Raw genomic sequence first — 25,385 nt, forward strand, 5'->3', positions numbered from 1 at the left:
TAAACACAGACAGTGGGAGAAAATGAGAGAGGGAGGGGGAGAGGAAGAGAGAAAGACAGAGAGAGAGAGAGAGACTGACAAGGGTAAAAAAGGAGAGCGATACAGTGCTGTACAAAACAATGTGGTGTACTTTACTTAAAAGGCATGGAGACGCGAGTCGGTGGGAGTGGTGGTGGTGTTGCCACCATTGTTGGCGGTGGAATGACTGTGGACAAAGAACAGTTTCCATCAAAACCATTTGGAAACACATAAACTGTGTAATGGTGCGTACACACTACACGATATGCTCCCTGAGTCGTCCACTTTATCGCCTAGTGTGTAAGCACCATAAATCTTGAACAGAGCCTCTAAAACAACAAAAAACAAACACAGACAGAGGGAGAAAAAGAGAGAGGGAGGGAGAGAGGAAGAGAGAAAGACAGAGAGAGAGAGAGAGACAGACAAGGTTAAAAATGGAGAGCGATACAGTGCTATATAAAACAATGTGTTGTACTTTACTTACACGGCACGGAGATGCCAGTCGGTGGGGGTGGTGGTGTTGCCACCATTGTTGGCAGTGGAATGACTGTGGACAAAGAACAGTTTGGATCAAAACCATTTGGAAACACATAAACTGTAATGGTGCGTACACACTACACGATATGCTCCCTGAGTCGTCCACTTTATCGCCTAGTGTGTACGCACCATAAATCTTGAACAGAGCCTCTATAACATCAAAAAATAAACACAGACAGAGGGAGAAAAAGAGAGAGGGAGGGGAAGAGGAAGAGAGAAAGACAGAGAGAGAGAGAGAGAGACTGACAAGGGTAAAAAAGGAGAGCGATACAGTGCTGTACAAAACAATGTGTTGTACTTTACTTACGCGGCATGGAGACGCGAGTCAGTGGGGGTGGTGGTGGTGTTGCCACCATTGTCGGCGCTGGAAAGACTGTGGACAAAGAACAGTTTCCATTAAAACCATTTGGAAACACATAAACTGTGTAATGGTGCGTACACACTACACGATATGCTCCCTGAGTCATCCACTTTATCACCTATAGTGTACGCACCATAAATCTTGAACAGAGCCTCTATAACAACAAAAAACAAACACAGACAGAGGGAGAAAAAGAGAGAGGGAGGGGGAGAGGAAGAGAGAAAGACACAGAGAGAGAGAGAGAGAGAGAAAGAGAGACTGACAAGGGTAAAAAAGGAGAGCAATACAGTGCTGTATAAAACAATGTGGTGTACTTTACTTACACGGCACAGAGATGCCAGTCGGTGGCGGTGGTGGTGGTGTTGCCACCATTGTTGGTGGTGGAATGATTGTGGACAAAGAACAGTTTCCATCAAAACCATTTGGAAACACAGAAACTGTGTAATGGTGCGTACACACTACACGATATGCTCCCTGAGTCGTCCACTTTATCACCTAGTGTGTACGCACCATAAATCTTGAACAGAGCCTCTATAACAACAAAAAACAAACACAGACAGAGGGAGAAAAAGAGAGAGGGAGGGGGAGAGGAAGAGAGAAAGACAGAGAGAGAGAGAGAGAGAGAGACTGACAAGGGTAAAAAAGGAGAGCGATACAGTGCTGTATAAAACAATGTGTTGTACTTTACTTACACGGCATGGAGATGCCAGTCGGTGGGGGTGGTGGTGTTGCCACCTTTGTTGGCGGTGGAATGTCTGTGGACAAAGAACAGTTTCTATCAAAACCATTTGGAAACACATAAACTGTGTAATGGTGCGTACACACTACACGATATGCTCCCTGAGTCATCCACTTTATCGCCTAGTGTGTACTCACCATAAATCTTGAACAGAGCCTCTATAACAACAAAAAACAAACACAGAAAGAGGGAGAAAAAAAGAGAGGGAGGGGGAGAGGAAGAGAGAAAGACAGAGAGAGAGAGAGAGACTGACAAGGGTAAAAAAGGAGAGCGATACAGTGCTGTACAAAACAATGTGGTGTACTTTACTTAAACGGCATGGAGACGCGAGTCGGTGGGAGTGGTGGTGGTGTTGCCACCATTGTTGGCGGTGGATTGACTGTGGACAAAGAACAGTTTCCATCAAAACCATTTGGAAACACATAAACTGTGTAATGGTGCGTACACACTACAAGATATGCTCCCTGAGTCGTCCACTTTATCGCCTAGTGTGTAAGCACCATAAATCTTGAACAGAGCCTCTAAAACAACAAAAAACAAACACAGACAGAGGGAGAAAAAGAGAGAGGGAGGGAGAGAGGAAGAGAGAAAGACAGAGAGAGAGAGAGAGAGAGAGAGACAGACAAGGTTAAAAATGGAGAGCGATACAGTGCTGTATAAAACAATGTGTTGTACTTTACTTACACGGCACGGAGATGCCAGTCGGTGGGGGTGGTGGTGTTGCCACCATTGTTGGCAGTGGAATGACTGTGGACAAAGAACAGTTTGGATGAAAACCATTTGGAAACACATAAACTGTAATGGTGCGTACACACTACACGATATGCTCCCTGAGTAGTCCACTTTATCGCCTAGTGTGTACGCACCATAAATCTTGAACAGAGCCTCTATAACATCAAATAATAAACACAGACAGAGGGAGAAAAAGAGAGAGGGAGGGGAAGAGGAAGAGAGAAAGACAGAGAGAGAGAGAGAGAGACTGACAAGGGTAAAAAAGTAGAGCGATACAGTGCTGTACAAAACAATGTGGTGTACTTTACTTAAGCGGCATGGAGACAAGAGTCGGTGGGGGTGGTGGTGGTGGTGTTGCCACCATTGTTGGCGGTGGTATGACTGTGGACAAAGAACAGTTTCCATCAAAACCATTTGGAAACACATAAACTGTGTAATGGAGCGTACACACTACACGATATGCTCTCTGAGTCATCCACTTTATCATCTAGTGTGTTCGCACCATAAATCTTGAACAAAGCCTCTATAACAACAAAAAACAAATACAGACAGAGGGAGAAAAAGAGAGAGGTAGGGGGAGAGGAAGAGAGAAAGACAGAGAGAGAGAGAGAGAGAGAGAGAGACTGACAAGGGTAAAAAAGGAGAGCGATACAGTGCTGTATAAAACAATGTGTTGTACTTTACTTACGCGGCACGGAGATGCCAGTCAGTGGTGGTGGTGTTGCCACCATTGTTGGAGGTGGAATGACTGTGGACAAAGAACAGTTTCCATCAAAACCATTTGGAAACACATAAACTGTGTAATGGTGCGTACACACTACACGATATGCTCCCTGAGTCGTCCACTTTATCGCCTAGTGTGTACGCACCATAAATCTTGAACAGAGCCTCTATAACAACAAAAAACAAACACAGACAGAGGGAGAAAAAGAGAGAGGGAGGGGGAGAGGAAGAGAGAAAGACATAGAGAGAGAGAGAGAAAGAGAGACTGACAAGGGTAAAAAAGGAGAGCGATACAGTGCTGTATAAAACAATGTGTTGTACTTTACTTACGCGGCACGGAGATGCCAGTCGGTGGGGGTGGTGGTGTTGCCACCATTGTTGGCGGTGGAATGACTGTGGACAAAGAACAGTTTCCATCAAAACCATTTGGAAACAAATAAACTGTAATGGTGCGTACACACTATACGATATGCTCCCTGAGTCGTCCACTTTATCGCCTTGTGTGTACGCACCATAAATCTTGATCAGAGCCTCTATAACATCTAAAAACAAACACAGACAGAGGGAGAAAAATAGAGATGGAGGGGGAGAGGAAGAGAGAAAGACAGAGAGAGAGAGAGAGAGACTGACAAGGGTAAAAAAGGAGAGCGATACAGTGCTGTACAAAACAATGTAGTGTACTTTACTTACGCGGCATGGAGACGCGAGTCGGTGGCGGTGGTGGTGGTGCTGTTGCCACCATTGTTGGCGGTAGAATGACTGTGGACAAAGAACAGATTCCATCAAAACCATTTGGAAACACATAAACTGTAATGGTGCGTACACACTACACGATATGCTCCCTGAGTCGTCCATTTTATCGCCTAGTGTGTACGCACCATAAATCTTGAACAGAGCCTCTATAACAACAAAAAATAAACACAGACAGTGGGAGAAAATGAGAGAGGGAGGGGGAGAGGAAGAGAGAAAGACAGAGAGAGAGAGAGAGACTGACAAGGGTAAAAAAGGAGAGCGATACAGTGCTGTACAAAACAATGTGGTGTACTTTACTTAAAAGGCATGGAGACGCGAGTCGGTGGGAGTGGTGGTGGTGTTGCCACCATTGTTGGCGGTGGAATGACTGTGGACAAAGAACAGTTTCCATCAAAACCATTTGGAAACACATAAACTGTGTAATGGTGCGTACACACTACACGATATGCTCCCTGAGTCGTCCACTTTATCGCCTAGTGTGTACACACCATAAATCTTGAACAGAGCCTCTATAACAACAAGAAACAAACACAGACAGAGGGAGAAAAAAAGAGAGGGAGGGGGAGAGGAAGAGAGAAAGACAGAGAGAGAGAGAGAGAGAGAGAGAGAGAGAGAGAGACTGACAAGGGTAAAAAAGGAGAGCGATACAGTGCTGTATAAAACAATGTGTTGTACTTTACTTACATGGCACGGAGATGCCAGTCAGTGGCAGTGGTGGTGGTGTTGCCACCTTTGTTGGCGGTGGAATGACTGTGGACAAAGAACAGTTTCCATCAAAACCATTTGGAAACACATAAACTGTGTAATGGTGCGTACACACTACACGATATGCTCCCTGAGTCGTCCACTTTATCGCCTAGTGTGTACGCACCATAAATCTTGAACAGAGCCTCTATAACAACAAAAAACAAACACAGACAGAGGGAGAAAAAAAGAGAGCGAGGGGGAGAGGAAGAGAGAAAGACAGAGAGAGAGAGAGAAAGAGAGAGAGAGAGACTGGCAAGGGTAAAAAAGGAGAGCGATACAGTGCTGTACAAAACAATGTGGTGTACTTTACTTACAAGGCATGGAGACACGAGTCGGTGGGGGTGGTGGTGGAGGTGGTGTTGCCACCATTGTTGGCGGTGGAATGACTGTGGACAAAGAACAGTTTCCATTAAAACCATTTGGAAACACATAAACTGTGTAATGGTGCGTACACACTACACGATATGCTCCCTGAGTCATCCACTTTATCACCTAGTGTGTACGCACCATAAATCTTGAACAGAGCCTCTATAACAACAAAAAACAAACACAGACAGAGGGAGAAAAAAAGAGAGGGAGGGGGAGAGGAAGAGAGAAAGACAGAGAGAGAGAGAGAGAGAGACTGACAAGGGTAAAAAAGGAGAGCGATACAGTGCTGTACAAAACAATGTGGTGTACTTTACTTAAACGGCATGGAGACGCGAGTCGGTGGGAGTGGTGGTGGTGTTGCCACCATTGTTGGCGGTGGAATGACTGTGGACAAAAAACAGTTTCCATCAAAACCATTTGGAAACACTTAAACTGTGTAATGGTGCATACACACTACACGATATGCTCCCTGAGTCGTCCACTTTATCGCCTAGTGTGTACGCACCATAAATCTTGAACAGAGCCTCTATAACAACAAAAAATAAACACAGACAGTGGGAGAAAAAGAGAGAGGGAGGGGGAGAGGAAGAGAGAAAGACAGAGAGAGAGAGAGAGACTGACAAGGGTAAAAAAGGAGAGCGATACAGTGCTGTACAAAACAATGTGGTGTACTTTACTTACGCAGCATGGAGACGCGAGTCGGTGGGGGTGGTGGTGGTGGTGTTGCCACCATTGTTGGTGGTGGAATGACTGTGGACAAAGAACAGTTTCCATCAAAACCATTTGGAAACACATAAACTGTGTAATGGTGCGTACACACTACACGATATGCTCCCTGAGTTGTCCACTTTATCGTCTAGTGTGTACGCACCATAAATCTTGAACAGAGCCTCTATAACAACAAAAAACAAACACAGACAGAGGGAGAAAAAGAGAGAGGGAGCGGGAGAGGAAAAGAGAAAGACAGAGAGAGAGAGAGAGAGAGAGAGAGAGACTGACAAGGGAAAAAAAGGAGAGCGATACAGTGCTGTTTAAAACAATGTGTTGTACTTTACTTACATGGCACGGAGATGCCAGTCGGTGGTGGTGGTGGTGTTGCCACCATTGTTGGGGGTGGAATGACTGTGGACAAAGAACAGTTTCCATCAAAACCATTTGGAAACACATAAACTGTGTAATGGTGCGTACACACTACACAATATATTCCCTGAGTCGTCCACTTTATCGCCTAGTGTGTACGCACCATAAATCTTGAACAGAGCCTCTATAACAACAAAAAACAAACACAGACAGAGGGAGAAAAAAAGAGAGGGAGGGGGAGAGGAAGAGAGAAAGAGAGAGAGAGAGAGAGAGACTGGCAAGGGTAAAAAAGGAGAGCGATACAGTGCTGTACAAAACAATGTGGTGTACTTTACTTACGTGGCATGGAGACGTGAGTCAGTGGGGGTGGTGGTGGTGTTGCCACCATTGTCGGCGGTGGAAAGACTGTGGACAAAGAACAGTTTCCATTAAAACCATTTGGAAACACATAAACTGTGTAATGGTGCGTACACACTACACGATATGCTCCCTGAGTCGTCCACTTTATCACCTAGTGTGTACGCACCATAAATCTTGAACAGAGCCACTATAACAACAAAAAACAAACACAGACAGAGGGAGAAAAAGAGAGAGGGAGGGGGAGAGGAAGAGAGAAAGACAGAGAGAGAGAGAGAGAGAGAGAGAGAGAGAGAGACTGACAAGGGGAAAAAAAAGGAGAGCGATACAGTGCTGTATAAAACAATGTGTTGTACTTTACTTACACGGCATGGAGATGCCAGTCGGTGGGGGTGGTGGTGTTGCCACGTTTGTTGGCGGTGGAATGACAGTGGACAATGAACAGTTTCCATCAAAACCATTTGGAAACACATAAACTGTGTAATGGTGCGTACACACTACACGATATGCTCGCTGAGTCGTCCACTTTATCGCCTAGTGTGTACGCACCATAAATCTTGAACAGAGCCTCTATAACAACAAAAAACAAACACAGACAGAGGGAGAAAAAAAGAGAGGGAGGGGGAGAGGAAGAGAGAAAGACAGAGAGAGAGAGAGAGAAAGAGAGAGAGAGAGACTGGCAAGGGTAAAAAAGGAGAGCGATACAGTGCTGTACAAAACAATGTGGCATGGAGACACGAGTCGGTGGGGGTGGTGGTGGAGGTGGTGTTGCCACCACTGTTGGCGGTGGAATGACTGTGGACAAAGAACAGTTTCCATTAAAACCATTTGGAAACACATAAACTGTGTAATGGTGCGTACACACTACATGATATGCTCCCTGAGTCATCCACTTTATCACCTAGTGTGTACGCACCATAAATCTTGAACAGAGCCTCTATAACAACAAAAAACAAACACAGACAGAGGGAGAAAAAGAGAGAGGGAGGGAGAGAGGAAGAGAGAAAGACAGAGAGAGAGAGAGAGACTGACAAGGGTAAAAAAGGAGAGCGATACAGTGCTGTACAAAACAATGTGGTGTACTTTACTTAAACGGCATGGAGACGCGAGTCGGTGGGAGTGGTGGTGGTGTTGCCACCATTGCTGGCGGTGGAATGACTGTGGACAAAGAACAGTTTCCATCAAAACCATTTGGAAACACATAAACTGTGTAATGGTGCGTACACACTACACGATATGCTCCCTGAGTCGTCCACTTTATCGCCTAGTGTGTACGCACCATAAATCTTGAACAGAGCTTCTAAAACAACAAAAAACAAACACAGACAGAGGGAGAAAAAGAGAGAGGGAGGGGGAGAGAAAGAGAGAAAGACAGAGAGAGAGAGAGAGAGACTGACAAGGGTAAAAAAGGAGAGCGATACAATGCTGTACAAAACAATGTAGTGTACTTTACTTACACGGCACAGAGATGCAAGTCAGTGGCGGTGGTGGTGGTGTTGCCACCATTGTTGGTGGTGGAATGATTGTGGACAAAGAACAGTTTCCATCAAAACCATTTGGAAACACAGAAACTGTGTAATGGTGCGTACACACTACACGATATGCTCCCTGAGTCGTCCACTTTATCACCTAGTGTGTACGCACCATAAATCTTGAACAGAGCCTCTATAACAACAAAAAACAAACACAGACAGAGGGAGAAAATGAGAGAGGCAGGGGGAGAGGAAGAGAGAAAGACAGAGAGAGAGAGAGAGAGAGAGAGAGAAAGAGAGACTGACAAGGGTAAAAAAGGAGAGCAATACAGTGCTGTATAAAACAATGTGGTGTACTTTACTTACACGGCACAGAGATGCAAGTCAGTGGCGGTGGTGGTGGTGTTGCCACCATTGTTGGTGGTGGAATGATTGTGGACAAAGAACAGTTTCCATCAAAACCATTTGGAAACACAGAAACTGTGTAATGGTGCGTACACACTACACGATATGCTCCCTGAGTCGTCCACTTTATCACCTAGTGTGTACGCACCATAAATCTTGAACAGAGCCTCTATAACAACAAAAAACAAACACAGACAGAGGAGGAAAAAGAGAGAGGGAGGGGGAGAGGAAGAGAGAAAGACAGAGAGAGAGAGAGAGAGAGAGAGAGAGAGACTGACAAGGGTAAAAAAGGAGAGCGATACAGTGCTGTATAAAACAATGTGTTGTACTTTACTTACACGGCACGGAGATGCCAGTCGGTGGGGATGGTGGTGGTGCCACCTTTGTTGGCGGTGGAATGACTGTGGACAAAGAACAGTTTCCATCAAAACCATTTGGAAACACATAAACTGTGTAATGGTGCGTACACACTACACGATATGCGCCCTGAGTCGTCCACTTTATCGCCTAGTGTGTACGCACCATAAATCTTGAACAGAGCCTCTAAAACAACAAAAAACAAACACAGACAGAGGGAGAAAAAGAGAGAGGGAGGGGGAGAGGAAGAGAGAAAGACAGAGAGAGAGAGAGAGAGACTGACAAGGGTAAAAAAGGAGAGCGATACAGTGCTGTACAAAACAATGTAGTGTACTTTACTTACGCGGCAGGAAGACGCGAGTCGGTGGCGGTGGTGGTGGTGGTGTTGCCACCATTGTTGGCAGTGGAATGACTGTGGACAAAGAACAGTTTCCATCAAAACCATTTGGAAACACAGAAACTGTGTAATGGTGCGTACACACTACACGATATGCTCCCTGAGTCGTCCACTTTATCACCTAGTGTGTACGCACCATAAATCTTGAACAGAGCCACTATAACAACAAAAAACAAACACAGACAGAGGGAGAAAAAGAGAGAGGGAGGGGGAGAGGAAGAGAGAAAGACAGAGAGAGAGAGAGAGAGAGACTGACAAGGGAAAAAAAAGGAGAGCGATACAGTGCTGTATAAAACAATGTGTTGTACTTTACTTACACGGCATGGAGATGCCAGTCGGTGGGGGTGGTGGTGTTGCCACCTTTGTTGGCGGTGGAATGACTGTGGACAAAGAACAGTTTCCATCAAAACCATTTGGAAACACATAAACTGTGTAATGGTGCATTAACACTTCACGATATGCTCGCTGAGTCGTCCACTTTATCGCCTAGTGTGTACGCACCATAAATCTTGAACAGAGCCTCTATAACAACAAAAAACAAACACAGACAGAGGGAGAAAAAAAGAGAGGGAGGGGGAGAGGAAGAGAGAAAGACAGAGAGAGAGAGAGAGAAAGAGAGAGAGAGAGACTGGCAAGGGTAAAAAAGGAGAGCGATACAGTGCTGTACAAAACAATGTAGTGTACTTTACTTACGCGGCAGGAAGACGCGAGTCGGTGGCGGTGGTGGTGGTGGTGGTGTTGCCACCATTGTTGGCAGTGGAATGACTGTGGACAAAGAACAGTTTCCATCAAAACCATTTGGAAACACAGAAACTGTGTAATGGTGCGTACACACTACACGATATGCTCCCTGAGTCGTCCACTTTATCGCCTAGTGTGTACGCACCATAAATCTTGAACAGAGCCTCTATAACAACAAAAAACAAACACAGACAGAGGGAGAAAAAAAGAGAGGGAGGGGGAGAGGAAGAGAGAAAGACAGAGAGAGAGAGAGAGAAAGAGAGAGAGATTGGCAAGGGTAAAAAAGGAGAGCGATACAGTGCTGTACAAAACAATGTGGTGTACTTTACTTACGTGGCATGGAGACGCGAGTCAGTGGGGGTGGTGGTGGTGTTGCCACCATTGTCGGCGGTGGAAAGACTGTGGACAAAGAACAGTTTCCATTAAAACCATTTGGAAACACATAAACTGTGTAATGGTGTGTACACACTACACGATATGCTCCCTGAGTCATCCACTTTATCACCTAGAGTGTACGCACCATAAATCTTGAACAGAGCCTCTATAACAACAAAAAACAAACACAGACAGAGGGAGAAAAAGAGAGAGGGAGGGGGAGAGGAAGAGAGAAAGACAGAGAGAGAGAGAGAGAGAAAGAGAGACTGACAAGGGTAAAAAAGGAGAGCAATACAGTGCTGTATAAAACAATGTGGTGTACTTTACTTACACGGCACAGAGATGCAAGTCGGTGGCGGTGGTGGTGGTGTTGCCACCATTGTTGGTGGTGGAATGATTGTGGACAAAGAACAGTTTCCATCAAAACCATTTGGAAACACAGAAACTGTGTAATGGTGCGTACACACTACACGATATGCTCCCTGAGTCGTCCACTTTATCACCTAGTGTGTACGCACCATAAATCTTGAACAGAGCCACTATAACAACAAAAAACAAACACAGACAGAGGGAGAAAAAGAGAGAGGGAGGGGGAGAGGAAGAGAGAAAGACAGAGAGAGAGAGAGAGACTGACAAGGGAAAAAAAAGGAGAGCGATACAGTGCTGTATAAAACAATGTGTTGTACTTTACTTACACGGCATGGAGATGCCAGTCGGTGGGGGTGGTGGTGTTGCCACCTTTGTTGGCGGTGGAATGACTGTGGACAAAGAACAGTTTCCATCAAAACCATTTGGAAACACATAAACTGTGTAATGGTGCATACACACTTCACGATATGCTCGCTGAGTCGTCCACTTTATCGCCTAGTGTGTACGCACCATAAATCTTGAACAGAGCCTCTATAACAACAAAAAACAAACACAGACAGAGGGAGAAAAAAAGAGAGGGAGGGGGAGAGGAAGAGAGAAAGACAGAGAGAGAGAGAGAGAAAGAGAGAGAGAGAGACTGGCAAGGGTAAAAAAGGAGAGCGATACAGTGCTGTACAAAACAATGTGGTGTACTTTACTTACGTGGCATGGAGACACGAGTCGGTGGGGGTGGTGGTGGAGGTGGTGTTGCCACCACTGTTGGTGGTGGAATGACTGTGGACAAAGAACAGTTTCCATTAAAACCATTTGGAAACACATAAACTGTGTAATGGTGCGTACACACTACACGATATGCTCCCTGAGTCATCCACTTTATCACCTAGTGTGTACGCACCATAAATCTTGAACAGAGCCTCTAAAACAACAAAAAACAAACACAGACAGTGGGAGAAAAAGAGAGAGGGAGGGGGAGAGGAAGAGAGAAAGACAGAGAGAGAGAGAGAGACTGACAAGGGTAAAATAGGAGAGCGATACAGTGCTGTACAAAACAATGTAGTGTACTTTACTTACGCGGCAGGAAGACGCGAGTCGGTGGCGGTGGTGGTGGTGGTGTTGCCACCATTGTTGGCGGTGGAATGACTGTGGACAAAGAACAGTTTCCATCAAAACCATTTGGAAACACATAAACTGTAATGGTGCGTACACACTACACGATATGCTCCCTGAGTCGTCCAATTTATCGCCTAGTGTGTACGCACCATAAATCTTGAACAGAGCCTCTATAACAACAAAAAATAAACACAGACAGTGGGAGAAAAAGAGAGAGGGAGGGGGAGAGGAAGAGAGAAAGACAGAGAGAGAGAGACTGACAAGGGTAAAAAAGGAGAGCGATACAGTGCTGTACAAAACAATGTGGTGTACTTTACTTACGCAGCATGGAGACGCGAGATGGTGGGGGTGGTGGTGGTGGTGTTGCCACCATTGTCGGCGGTGGAAAGACTGTGGACAAAGAACAGTTTCCATTAAAACCATTTGGAAACACATAAACTGTGTAATGGTGCGTACACACTACACGATATGCTCCCTGAGTCATCCACTTTATCACCTAGAGTGTACGCACCATAAATCTTGAACAGAGCCTCTATAACAACAAAAAACAAACACAGACAGAGGGAGAAAAAGAGAGAGGGAGGGGGAGAGGAAGAGAGAAAGACAGAGAGAGAGAGAGAGAGAGAGAGAGAGAGAGAGAAAGAGAGACTGACAAGGGTAAAAAAGGAGAGCAATACAGTGCTGTATAAAACAATGTGGTGTACTTTACTTACACGGCACAGAGATGCAAGTCAGTGGCGGTGGTGGTGGTGTTGCCACCATTGTTGGTGGTGGAATGATTGTGGACAAAGAACAGTTTCCATCAAAACCATTTGGAAACACAGAAACTGTGTAATGGTGCGTACACACTACACGATATGCTCCCTGAGTCGTCCACTTTATCACCTAGTGTGTACGCACCATAAATCTTGAACAGAGCCACTATAACAACAAAAAACAAACACAGACAGAGGGAGAAAAAGAGAGAGGGAGGGGGAGAGGAAGAAAGAAAGACAGAGAGAGAGAGAGAGACTGACAAGGGTAAAAAAGGAGAGCGATACAGTGCTGTACAAAACAATGTAGTGTACTTTACTTACGCGGCAGGAAGACGCGAGTCGGTGGCGGTGGTGGTGGTGGTGTTGCCACCATTGTTGGCGGTGGAATGACTGTGGACAAAGAACAGTTTCCATCAAAACCATTTGGAAACACATAAACTGTAATGGTGCGTACACACTACACGATATGCTCCCTGAGTCGTCCAATTTATCGCCTAGTGTGTACGCACCATAAATCTTGAACAGAGCCTCTATAACAACAAAAAATAAACACAGACAGTGGGAGAAAAAGAGAGAGGGAGGGGGAGAGGAAGAGAGAAAGACAGAGAGAGAGAGACTGACAAGGGTAAAAAAGGAGAGCGATACAGTGCTGTACAAAACAATGTGGTGTACTTTACTTACGCAGCATGGAGACGCGAGACGGTGGGGGTGGTGGTGGTGGTGTTGCCACCATTGTTGGCGGTGGAATGACTGTGGACAAAGAACAGTTTCCATCAAAACCATTTGGAAACACATAAACTGTGTAATGGTGCGTACACACTACACGATATGCTCCCTGAGTTGTCCTCTTTATCGTCTAGTGTGTACGCACCATAAATCTTGAACAGAGCCTCTTTAACAACAAAAAACAAACACAGACAGAGGGAGAAAAAGAGAGAGGGAGCGGGAGAGGAAAAGAGAAAGACAGAGAGAGAGAAAGAGAGAGAGAGACTGACAAGGGAAAAAAAGGAGAGCAATACAGTGCTGTATAAAACAATGTGTTGTACTTTACTTACACGGCACGGAGATGCCAGTCGGTGGGGGTGGTGGTGTTGCCACCTTTGTTGGCGGTGGAATGACTGTGGACAAAGAACAGTTTCCATCAAAACCATTTGGAAACACATAAACTGTGTAATGGTGCGTACACACTACACGATATGCTCCCTGAGTCGTCCACTTTATCGCCTAGTGTGTACGCACCATAAATCTTGAACAGAGCCTCTATAACAACAAAAAACAAACACAGACAGAGGGAGAAAAAAAGAGAGGGAGGGGGAGAGGAAGAGAGAAAGACAGAGAGAGAGAGAGAGAAAGAGAGAGAGATTGGCAAGGGTAAAAAAGGAGAGCGATACAGTGCTGTACAAAACAATGTGGTGTACTTTACTTACGTGGCATGGAGACGCGAGTCAGTGGGGGTGGTGGTGGTGTTGCCACCATTGTCGGCGGTGGAAAGACTGTGGACAAAGAACAGTTTCCATTAAAACCATTTGGAAACACATAAACTGTGTAATGGTGTGTACACACTACACGATATGCTCCCTGAGTCATCCACTTTATCACCTAGAGTGTACGCACCATATATCTTGAACAGAGCCTCTATAACAACAAAAAACAAACACAGACAGAGGGAGAAAAAGAGAGAGGGAGGGGGAGAGGAAGAGAGAAAGACAGAGAGAGAGAGAGAGAGAAAGAGAGACTGACAAGGGTAAAAAAGGAGAGCAATACAGTGCTGTATAAAACAATGTGGTGTACTTTACTTACACGGCACAGAGATGCAAGTCGGTGGCGGTGGTGGTGGTGTTGCCACCATTGTTGGTGGTGGAATGATTGTGGACAAAGAACAGTTTCCATCAAAACCATTTGGAAACACAGAAACTGTGTAATAGTGCGTACACACTACACGATATGCTCCCTGAGTCGTCCACTTTATCACCTAGTGTGTACGCACCATAAATCTTGAACAGAGCCACTATAACAACAAAAAACAAACACAGACAGAGGGAGAAAAAGAGAGAGGGAGGGGGAGAGGAAGAGAGAAAGACAGAGAGAGAGAGAGAGACTGACAAGGGAAAAAAAAGGAGAGCGATACAGTGCTGTATAAAACAATGTGTTGTACTTTACTTACACGGCATGGAGATGCCAGTCGGTGGGGGTGGTGGTGTTGCCACCTTTGTTGGCGGTGGAATGACTGTGGACAAAGAACAGTTTCCATCAAAACCATTTGGAAACACATAAACTGTGTAATGGTGCATACACACTTCACGATATGCTCGCTGAGTCGTCCACTTTATCGCCTAGTGTGTACGCACCATAAATCTTGAACAGAGCCTCTATAACAACAAAAAACAAACACAGACAGAGGGAGAAAAAAAGAGAGGGAGGGGGAGAGGAAGAGAGAAAGACAGAGAGAGAGAGAGAGAAAGAGAGAGAGAGAGACTGGCAAGGGTAAAAAAGGAGAGCGATACAGTGCTGTACAAAACAATGTGGTGTACTTTACTTACGTGGCATGGAGACACGAGTCGGTGGGGGTGGTGGTGGAGGTGGTGTTGCCACCACTGTTGGTGGTGGAATGACTGTGGACAAAGAACAGTTTCCATTAAAACCATTTGGAAACACATAAACTGTGTAATGGTGCGTACACACTACACGATATGCTCCCTGAGTCATCCACTTTATCACCTAGTGTGTACGCACCATAAATCTTGAACAGAGCCTCTAAAACAACAAAAAACAAACACAGACAGTGGGAGAAAAAGAGAGAGGGAGGGGGAGAGGAAGAGAGAAAGACAGAGAGAGAGAGAGAGACTGACAAGGGTAAAATAGGAGAGCGATACAGTGCTGTACAAAACAATGTAGTGTACTTTACTTACGCGGCAGGAAGACGCGAGTCGGTGGCGGTGGTGGTGGTGGTGTTGCCACCATTGTTGGCGGTGGAATGACTGTGGACAAAGAACAGTTTCCATCAAAACCATTTGGAAACACATAAACTGTAATGGTGCGTACACACTACACGATATGCTCCCTGAGTCGTCCAATTTATCGCCTAGTGTGTACGCACCATAAATCTTGAACAGAGCCTCTATAACAACAAAAAATAAACACAGACAGTGGGAGAAAAAGAGAGAGGGAGGGGGAGAGGAAGAGAGAAAGACAGAGAGAGAGAGACTGACAAGGGTAAAAAAGGAGAGCGATACAGTGCTGTACAAAACAATGTGGTGTACTTTACTTACGCAGCATGGAGACGCGAGATGGTGGGGGTGGTGGTGGTGGTGTTGCCACCATTGTCGGCGGTGGAAAGACTGTGGACAAAGAACAGTTTCCATTAAAACCATTTGGAAACACATAAACTGTGTAATGGTGCGTACACACTACACGATATGCTCCCTGAGTCATCCACTTTATCACCTAGAGTGTACGCACCATAAATCTTGAACAGAGCCTCTATAACAACAAAAAACAAACACAGACAGAGGGAGAAAAAGAGAGAGGGAGGGGGAGAGGAAGAGAGAAAGACAGAGAGAGAGAGAGAGAGAGAGAGAGAGAGAGAGAAAGAGAGACTGACAAGGGTAAAAAAGGAGAGCAATACAGTGCTGTATAAAACAATGTGGTGTACTTTACTTACACGGCACAGAGATGCAAGTCAGTGGCGGTGGTGGTGGTGTTGCCACCATTGTTGGTGGTGGAATGATTGTGGACAAAGAACAGTTTCCATCAAAACCATTTGGAAACACAGAAACTGTGTAATGGTGCGTACACACTACACGATATGCTCCCTGAGTCGTCCACTTTATCACCTAGTGTGTACGCACCATAAATCTTGAACAGAGCCACTATAACAACAAAAAACAAACACAGACAGAGGGAGAAAAAGAGAGAGGGAGGGGGAGAGGAAGAAAGAAAGACAGAGAGAGAGAGAGAGACTGACAAGGGTAAAAAAGGAGAGCGATACAGTGCTGTACAAAACAATGTAGTGTACTTTACTTACGCGGCAGGAAGACGCGAGTCGGTGGCGGTGGTGGTGGTGGTGTTGCCACCATTGTTGGCGGTGGAATGACTGTGGACAAAGAACAGTTTCCATCAAAACCATTTGGAAACACATAAACTGTAATGGTGCGTACACACTACACGATATGCTCCCTGAGTCGTCCAATTTATCGCCTAGTGTGTACGCACCATAAATCTTGAACAGAGCCTCTATAACAACAAAAAATAAACACAGACAGTGGGAGAAAAAGAGAGAGGGAGGGGGAGAGGAAGAGAGAAAGACAGAGAGAGAGAGACTGACAAGGGTAAAAAAGGAGAGCGATACAGTGCTGTACAAAACAATGTGGTGTACTTTACTTACGCAGCATGGAGACGCGAGACGGTGGGGGTGGTGGTGGTGGTGTTGCCACCATTGTTGGCGGTGGAATGACTGTGGACAAAGAACAGTTTCCATCAAAACCATTTGGAAACACATAAACTGTGTAATGGTGCGTACACACTACACGATATGCTCCCTGAGTTGTCCTCTTTATCGTCTAGTGTGTACGCACCATAAATCTTGAACAGAGCCTCTTTAACAACAAAAAACAAACACAGACAGAGGGAGAAAAAGAGAGAGGGAGCGGGAGAGGAAAAGAGAAAGACAGAGAGAGAGAAAGAGAGAGAGAGACTGACAAGGGAAAAAAAGGAGAGCAATACAGTGCTGTATAAAACAATGTGTTGTACTTTACTTACACGGCACGGAGATGCCAGTCGGTGGGGGTGGTGGTGTTGCCACCTTTGTTGGCGGTGGAATGACTGTGGACAAAGAACAGTTTCCATCAAAACCATTTGGAAACACATAAACTGTGTAATGGTGCGTACACACTACACGATATGCTCCCTGAGTCGTCCACTTTATCGCCTAGTGTGTACGCACCATAAATCTTGAACAGAGCCTCTATAACAACAAAAAACAAACACAGACAGAGGGAGAAAAAAAGAGAGGGAGGGGGAGAGGAAGAGAGAAAGACAGAGAGAGAGAGAGAGAAAGAGAGAGAGATTGGCAAGGGTAAAAAAGGAGAGCGATACAGTGCTGTACAAAACAATGTGGTGTACTTTACTTACGTGGCATGGAGACGCGAGTCAGTGGGGGTGGTGGTGGTGTTGCCACCATTGTCGGCGGTGGAAAGACTGTGGACAAAGAACAGTTTCCATTAAAACCATTTGGAAACACATAAACTGTGTAATGGTGTGTACACACTACACGATATGCTCCCTGAGTCATCCACTTTATCACCTAGAGTGTACGCACCATATATCTTGAACAGAGCCTCTATAACAACAAAAAACAAACACAGACAGAGGGAGAAAAAGAGAGAGGGAGGGGGAGAGGAAGAGAGAAAGACAGAGAGAGAGAGAGAGAGAAAGAGAGACTGACAAGGGTAAAAAAGGAGAGCAATACAGTGCTGTATAAAACAATGTGGTGTACTTTACTTACACGGCACAGAGATGCAAGTCGGTGGCGGTGGTGGTGGTGTTGCCACCATTGTTGGTGGTGGAATGATTGTGGACAAAGAACAGTTTCCATCAAAACCATTTGGAAACACAGAAACTGTGTAATAGTGCGTACACACTACACGATATGCTCCCTGAGTCGTCCACTTTATCACCTAGTGTGTACGCACCATAAATCTTGAACAGAGCCACTATAACAACAAAAAACAAACACAGACAGAGGGAGAAAAAGAGAGAGGGAGGGGGAGAGGAAGAGAGAAAGACAGAGAGAGAGAGAGAGACTGACAAGGGAAAAAAAAGGAGAGCGATACAGTGCTGTATAAAACAATGTGTTGTACTTTACTTACACGGCATGGAGATGCCAGTCGGTGGGGGTGGTGGTGTTGCCACCTTTGTTGGCGGTGGAATGACTGTGGACAAAGAACAGTTTCCATCAAAACCATTTGGAAACACATAAACTGTGTAATGGTGCATACACACTTCACGATATGCTCGCTGAGTCGTCCACTTTATCGCCTAGTGTGTACGCACCATAAATCTTGAACAGAGCCTCTATAACAACAAAAAACAAACACAGACAGAGGGAGAAAAAAAGAGAGGGAGGGGGAGAGGAAGAGAGAAAGACAGAGAGAGAGAGAGAGAGAGAAAGAGAGAGAGAGAGACTGGCAAGGGTAAAAAAGGAGAGCGATACAGTGCTGTACAAAACAATGTGGTGTACTTTACTTACGCGGCAGGAAGACGCGAGTCGGTGGCGGTGGTGGTGGTGGTGTTGCCACCATTGTTGGCGGTGGAATGACTGTGGACAAAGAACAGTTTCCATCAAAACCATTTGGAAACACATAAACTGTAATGGTGCGTACACACTACACGATATGCTCCCTGAGTCGTCCAATTTATCGCCTAGTGTGTACGCACCATAAATCTTGAACAGAGCCTCTATAACAACAAAAAATAAACACAGACAGTGGGAGAAAAAGAGAGAGGGAGGGGGAGAGGAAGAGAGAAAGACAGAGAGAGAGAGACTGACAAGGGTAAAAAAGGAGAGCGATACAGTGCTGTACAAAACAATGTGGTGTACTTTACTTACGCAGCATGGAGACGCGAGACGGTGGGGGTGGTGGTGGTGGTGTTGCCACCATTGTCGGCGGTGGAATGACTGTGGACAAAGAACAGTTTCCATTAAAACCATTTGGAAACACATAAACTGTGTAATGGTGCGTACACACTACACGATATGCTCCCTGAGTCATCCACTTTATCACCTAGAGTGTACGCACCATAAATCTTGAACAGAGCCTCTATAACAACAAAAAACAAACACAGACAGAGGGAGAAAAAGAGAGAGGGAGGGGGAGAGGAAGAGAGAAAGACAGAGAGAGAGAGAGAGAGAGAGAGAAAGAGAGACTGACAAGGGTAAAAAAGGAGAGCAATACAGTGCTGTATAAAACAATGTGGTGTACTTTACTTACACGGCACAGAGATGCAAGTCAGTGGCGGTGGTGGTGGTGTTGCCACCATTGTTGGTGGTGGAATGATTGTGGACAAAGAACAGTTTCCATCAAAACCATTTGGAAACACAGAAACTGTGTAATGGTGCGTACACACTACACGATATGCTCCCTGAGTCGTCCACTTTATCACCTAGTGTGTACGCACCATAAATCTTGAACAGAGCCACTATAACAACAAAAAACAAACACAGACAGTGGGAGAAAAAGAGAGAGGGAGAGGAAGAGGAAGAAAGAAAGACAGAGAGAGAGAGAGAGACTGACAAGGGTAAAAAAGGAGAGCGATACAGTGCTGTACAAAACAATGTAGTGTACTTTACTTACGCGGCAGGAAGACGCGAGTCGGTGGCGGTGGTGGTGGTGGTGTTGCCACCATTGTTGGCGGTGGAATGACTGTGGACAAAGAACAGTTTCCATCAAAACCATTTGGAATCACATAAACTGTAATGGTGCGTACACACTACACGATATGCTCCCTGAGTCGTCCAATTTATCGCCTAGTGTGTACGCACCATAAATCTTGAACAGAGCCTCTATAACAACAAAAAATAAACACAGACAGTGGGAGAAAAAGAGAGAGGGAGGGGGAGAGGAAGAGAGAAAGACAGAGAGAGAGAGACTGACAAGGGTAAAAAAGGAGAGCGATACAGTGCTGTACAAAACAATGTGGTGTACTTTACTTACGCAGCATGGAGACGCGAGACGGTGGGGGTGGTGGTGGTGGTGTTGCCACCATTGTCGGCGGTGGAAAGACTGTGGACAAAGAACAGTTTCCATTAAAACCATTTGGAAACACATAAACTGTGTAATGGTGCGTACACACTACACGATATGCTCCCTGAGTCATCCACTTTATCACCTAGAGTGTACGCACCATAAATCTTGAACAGAGCCTCTATAACAACAAAAAACAAACACAGACAGAGGGAGAAAAAGAGAGAGGGAGGGGGAGAGGAAGAGAGAAAGACAGAGAGAGAGAGAGAGAGAGAGAGAGAGAGACTGACAAGGGTAAAAAAGGAGAGCAATACAGTGCTGTATAAAACAATATGGTGTACTTTACTTACACGGCACAGAGATGCAAGTCAGTGGCGGTGGTGGTGGTGTTGCCACCATTGTTGGTGGTGGAATGATTGTGGACAAAGAACAGTTTCCATCAAAACCATTTGGAAACACAGAAACTGTGTAATGGTGCGTACACACTACACGATATGCTCCCTGAGTCGTCCACTTTATCACCTAGTGTGTACGCACCATAAATCTTGAACAGAGCCACTATAACAACAAAAAACAAACACAGACAGAGGGAGAAAAAGAGAGAGGGAGGGGGAGAGGAAGAAAGAAAGACAGAGAGAGAGAGAGAGACTGACAAGGGTAAAAAAGGAGAGCGATACAGTGCTGTACAAAACAATGTAGTGTACTTTACTTACGCGGCAGGAAGACGCGAGTCGGTGGCGGTGGTGGTGGTGGTGTTGCCACCATTGTTGGCGGTGGAATGACTGTGGACAAAGAACAGTTTCCATCAAAACCATTTGGAAACACATAAACTGTAATGGTGCGTACACACTACACGATATGCTCCCTGAGTCGTCCAATTTATCGCCTAGTGTGTACGCACCATAAATCTTGAACAGAGCCTCTATAACAACAAAAAATAAACACAGACAGTGGGAGAAAAAGAGAGAGGGAGGGGGAGAGGAAGAGAGAAAGACAGAGAGAGAGAGACTGACAAGGGTAAAAAAGGAGAGCGATACAGTGCTGTACAAAACAATGTGGTGTACTTTACTTACGCAGCATGGAGACGCGAGACGGTGGGGGTGGTGGTGGTGGTGTTGCCACCATTGTTGGCGGTGGAATGACTGTGGACAAAGAACAGTTTCCATCAAAACCATTTGGAAACACATAAACTGTGTAATGGTGCGTACACACTACACGATATGCTCCCTGAGTTGTCCTCTTTATCGTCTAGTGTGTACGCACCATAAATCTTGAACAGAGCCTCTTTAACAACAAAAAACAAACACAGACAGAGGGAGAAAAAGAGAGAGGGAGCGGGAGAGGAAAAGAGAAAGACAGAGAGAGAGAAAGAGAGAGAGAGACTGACAAGGGAAAAAAAGGAGAGCAATACAGTGCTGTATAAAACAATGTGTTGTACTTTACTTACACGGCACGGAGATGACAGTCGGTGGGGGTGGTGGTGTTGCCACCTTTGTTGGCGGTGGAATGACTGTGGACAAAGAACAGTTTCCATCAAAACCAATTTGGAAACACATAAACTGTGTAATGGTGCGTACACACTACACGATATGCTCCCTGAGTCGTCCACTTTATCGCCTAGTGTGTACGCACCATAAATCTTGAACAGAGCCTCTATAACAACAAAAAACAAACACAGACAGAGGGAGAAAAAAAGAGAGGGAGGGGGAGAGGAAGAGAGAAAGACAGAGAGAGAGAGAGAGAAAGAGAGAGAGATTGGCAAGGGTAAAAAAGGAGAGCGATACAGTGCTGTACAAAACAATGTGGTGTACTTTACTTACGTGGCATGGAGACGCGAGTCAGTGGGGGTGGTGGTGGTGTTGCCACCATTGTCGGCGGTGGAAAGACTGTGGACAAAGAACAGTTTCCATTAAAACCATTTGGAAACACATAAACTGTGTAATGGTGCGTACACACTACACGATATGCTCCCTGAGTCATCCACTTTATCACCTAGAGTGTACGCACCATAAATCTTGAACAGAGCCTCTATAACAACAAAAAACAAACACAGACAGAGGGAGAAAAAGAGAGAGGGAGGGGGAGAGGAAGAGAGAAAGACAGAGAGAGAGAGAGAGAGAGAGAAAGAGAGACTGACAAGGGTAAAAAAGGAGAGCAATACAGTGCTGTATAAAACAATGTGGTGTACTTTACTTACACGGCACAGAGATGCAAGTCGGTGGCGGTGGTGGTGGTGTTGCCACCATTGTTGGTGGTGGAATGATTGTGGACAAAGAACAGTTTCCATCAAAACCATTTGGAAACACAGAAACTGTGTAATGGTGCGTACACACTACACGATATGCTCCCTGAGTCGTCCACTTTATCACCTAGTGTGTACGCACCATAAATCTTGAACAGAGCCACTATAACAACAAAAAACAAACACAGACAGAGGGAGAAAAAGAGAGAGGGAGGGGGAGAGGAAGAGAGAAAGACAGAGAGAGAGAGAGAGACTGACAAGGGAAAAAAAAGGAGAGCGATACAGTGCTGTATAAAACAATGTGTTGTACTTTACTTACACGGCATGGAGATGCCAGTCGGTGGGGGTGGTGGTGTTGCCACCTTTGTTGGCGGTGGAATGACTGTGGACAAAGAACAGTTTCCATCAAAACCATTTGGAAACACATAAACTGTGTAATGGTGCATACACACTTCACGATATGCTCGCTGAGTCGTCCACTTTATCGCCTAGTGTGTACGCACCATAAATCTTGAACAGAGCCTCTATAACAACAAAAAACAAACACAGACAGAGGGAGAAAAAAAGAGAGGGAGGGGGAGAGGAAGAGAGAAAGACAGAGAGAGAGAGAGAGAGAGAAAGAGAGAGAGAGAGACTGGCAAGGGTAAAAAAGGAGAGCGATACAGTGCTGTACAAAACAATGTGGTGTACTTTACTTACGTGGCATGGAGACACGAGTCGGTGGGGGTGGTGGTGGAGGTGGTGTTGCCACCACTGTTGGTGGTGGAATGACTGTGGACAAAGAACAGTTTCCATTAAAACCATTTGGAAACACATAAACTGTGTAATGGTGCGTACACACTACACGATATGCTCCCTGAGTCATCCACTTTATCACCTAGTGTGTACGCACCATAAATCTTGAACAGAGCCTCTAAAACAACAAAAAACAAACACAGACAGTGGGAGAAAAAGAGAGAGGGAGGGGGAGAGGAAGAGAGAAAGACAGAGAGAGAGAGAGAGACTGACAAGGGTAAAAAAGGAGAGCGATACAGTGCTGTACAAAACAATGTAGTGTACTTTACTTACGCGGCAGGAAGACGCGAGTCGGTGGCGGTGGTGGTGGTGGTGTTGCCACCATTGTTGGCGGTGGAATGACTGTGGACAAAGAACAGTTTCCATCAAAACCATTTGGAAACACATAAACTGTAATGGTGCGTACACACTACACGATATGCTCCCTGAGTCGTCCAATTTATCGCCTAGTGTGTACGCACCATAAATCTTGAACAGAGCCTCTATAACAACAAAAAATAAACACAGACAGTGGGAGAAAAAGAGAGAGGGAGGGGGAGAGGAAGAGAGAAAGACAGAGAGAGAGAGACTGACAAGGGTAAAAAAGGAGAGCGATACAGTGCTGTACAAAACAATGTGGTGTACTTTACTTACGCAGCATGGAGACGCGAGACGGTGGGGGTGGTGGTGGTGGTGTTGCCACCATTGTCGGCGGTGGAAAGACTGTGGACAAAGAACAGTTTCCATTAAAACCATTTGGAAACACATAAACTGTGTAATGGTGCGTACACACTACACGATATGCTCCCTGAGTCATCCACTTTATCACCTAGAGTGTACGCACCATAAATCTTGAACAGAGCCTCTATAACAACAAAAAACAAACACAGACAGAGGGAGAAAAAGAGAGAGGGAGGGGGAGAGGAAGAGAGAAAGACAGAGAGAGAGAGAGAGAGAGAGAGAGAGAGAAAGAGAGACTGACAAGGGTAAAAAAGGAGAGCAATACAGTGCTGTATAAAACAATGTGGTGTACTTTACTTACACGGCACAGAGATGCAAGTCAGTGGCGGTGGTGGTGGTGTTGCCACCATTGTTGGTGGTGGAATGATTGTGGACAAAGAACAGTTTCCATCAAAACCATTTGGAAACACAGAAACTGTGTAATGGTGCGTACACACTACACGATATGCTCCCTGAGTCGTCCACTTTATCACCTAGTGTGTACGCACCATAAATCTTGAACAGAGCCACTATAACAACAAAAAACAAACACAGACAGTGGGAGAAAAAGAGAGAGGGAGGGGGAGAGGAAGAAAGAAAGACAGAGAGAGAGAGAGAGACTGACAAGGGTAAAAAAGGAGAGCGATACAGTGCTGTACAAAACAATGTAGTGTACTTTACTTACGCGGCAGGAAGACGCGAGTCGGTGGCGGTGGTGGTGGTGGTGTTGCCACCATTGTTGGCGGTGGAATGACTGTGGACAAAGAACAGTTTCCATCAAAACCATTTGGAAACCATTAACTGTAATGGTGCGTACACACTACACGATATGCTCCCTGAGTCGTCCAATTTATCGCCTAGTGTGTACGCACCATAAATCTTGAACAGAGCCTCTATAACAACAAAAAATAAACACAGACAGTGGGAGAAAAAGAGAGAGGGAGGGGGAGAGGAAGAGAGAAAGACAGAGAGAGAGAGACTGACAAGGGTAAAAAAGGAGAGCGATACAGTGCTGTACAAAACAATGTGGTGTACTTTACTTACGCAGCATGGAGACGCGAGACAGTGGGGGTGGTGGTGGTGGTGTTGCCACCATTGTCGGCGGTGGAAAGACTGTGGACAAAGAACAGTTTCCATTAAAACCATTTGGAAACACATAAACTGTGTAATGGTGCGTACACACTACACGATATGCTCCCTGAGTCATCCACTTTATCACCTAGAGTGTACGCACCATAAATCTTGAACAGAGCCTCTATAACAACAAAAAACAAACACAGACAGAGGGAGAAAAAGAGAGAGGGAGGGGGAGAGGAAGAGAGAAAGACAGAGAGAGAGAGAGAGAAATAGAGACTGACAAGGGTAAAAAAGGAGAGCAATACAGTGCTGTATAAAACAATATGGTGTACTTTACTTACACGGCACAGAGATGCAAGTCAGTGGCGGTGGTGGTGGTGTTGCCACCATTGTTGGTGGTGGAATGATTGTGGACAAAGAACAGTTTCCATCA

This window comes from Taudactylus pleione, unplaced genomic scaffold (assembly GCF_031769625.1).
Source record: "Taudactylus pleione unplaced genomic scaffold, aTauple2 ptg000519l, whole genome shotgun sequence".
NCBI lineage: Eukaryota > Metazoa > Chordata > Amphibia > Anura > Myobatrachidae > Taudactylus > Taudactylus pleione.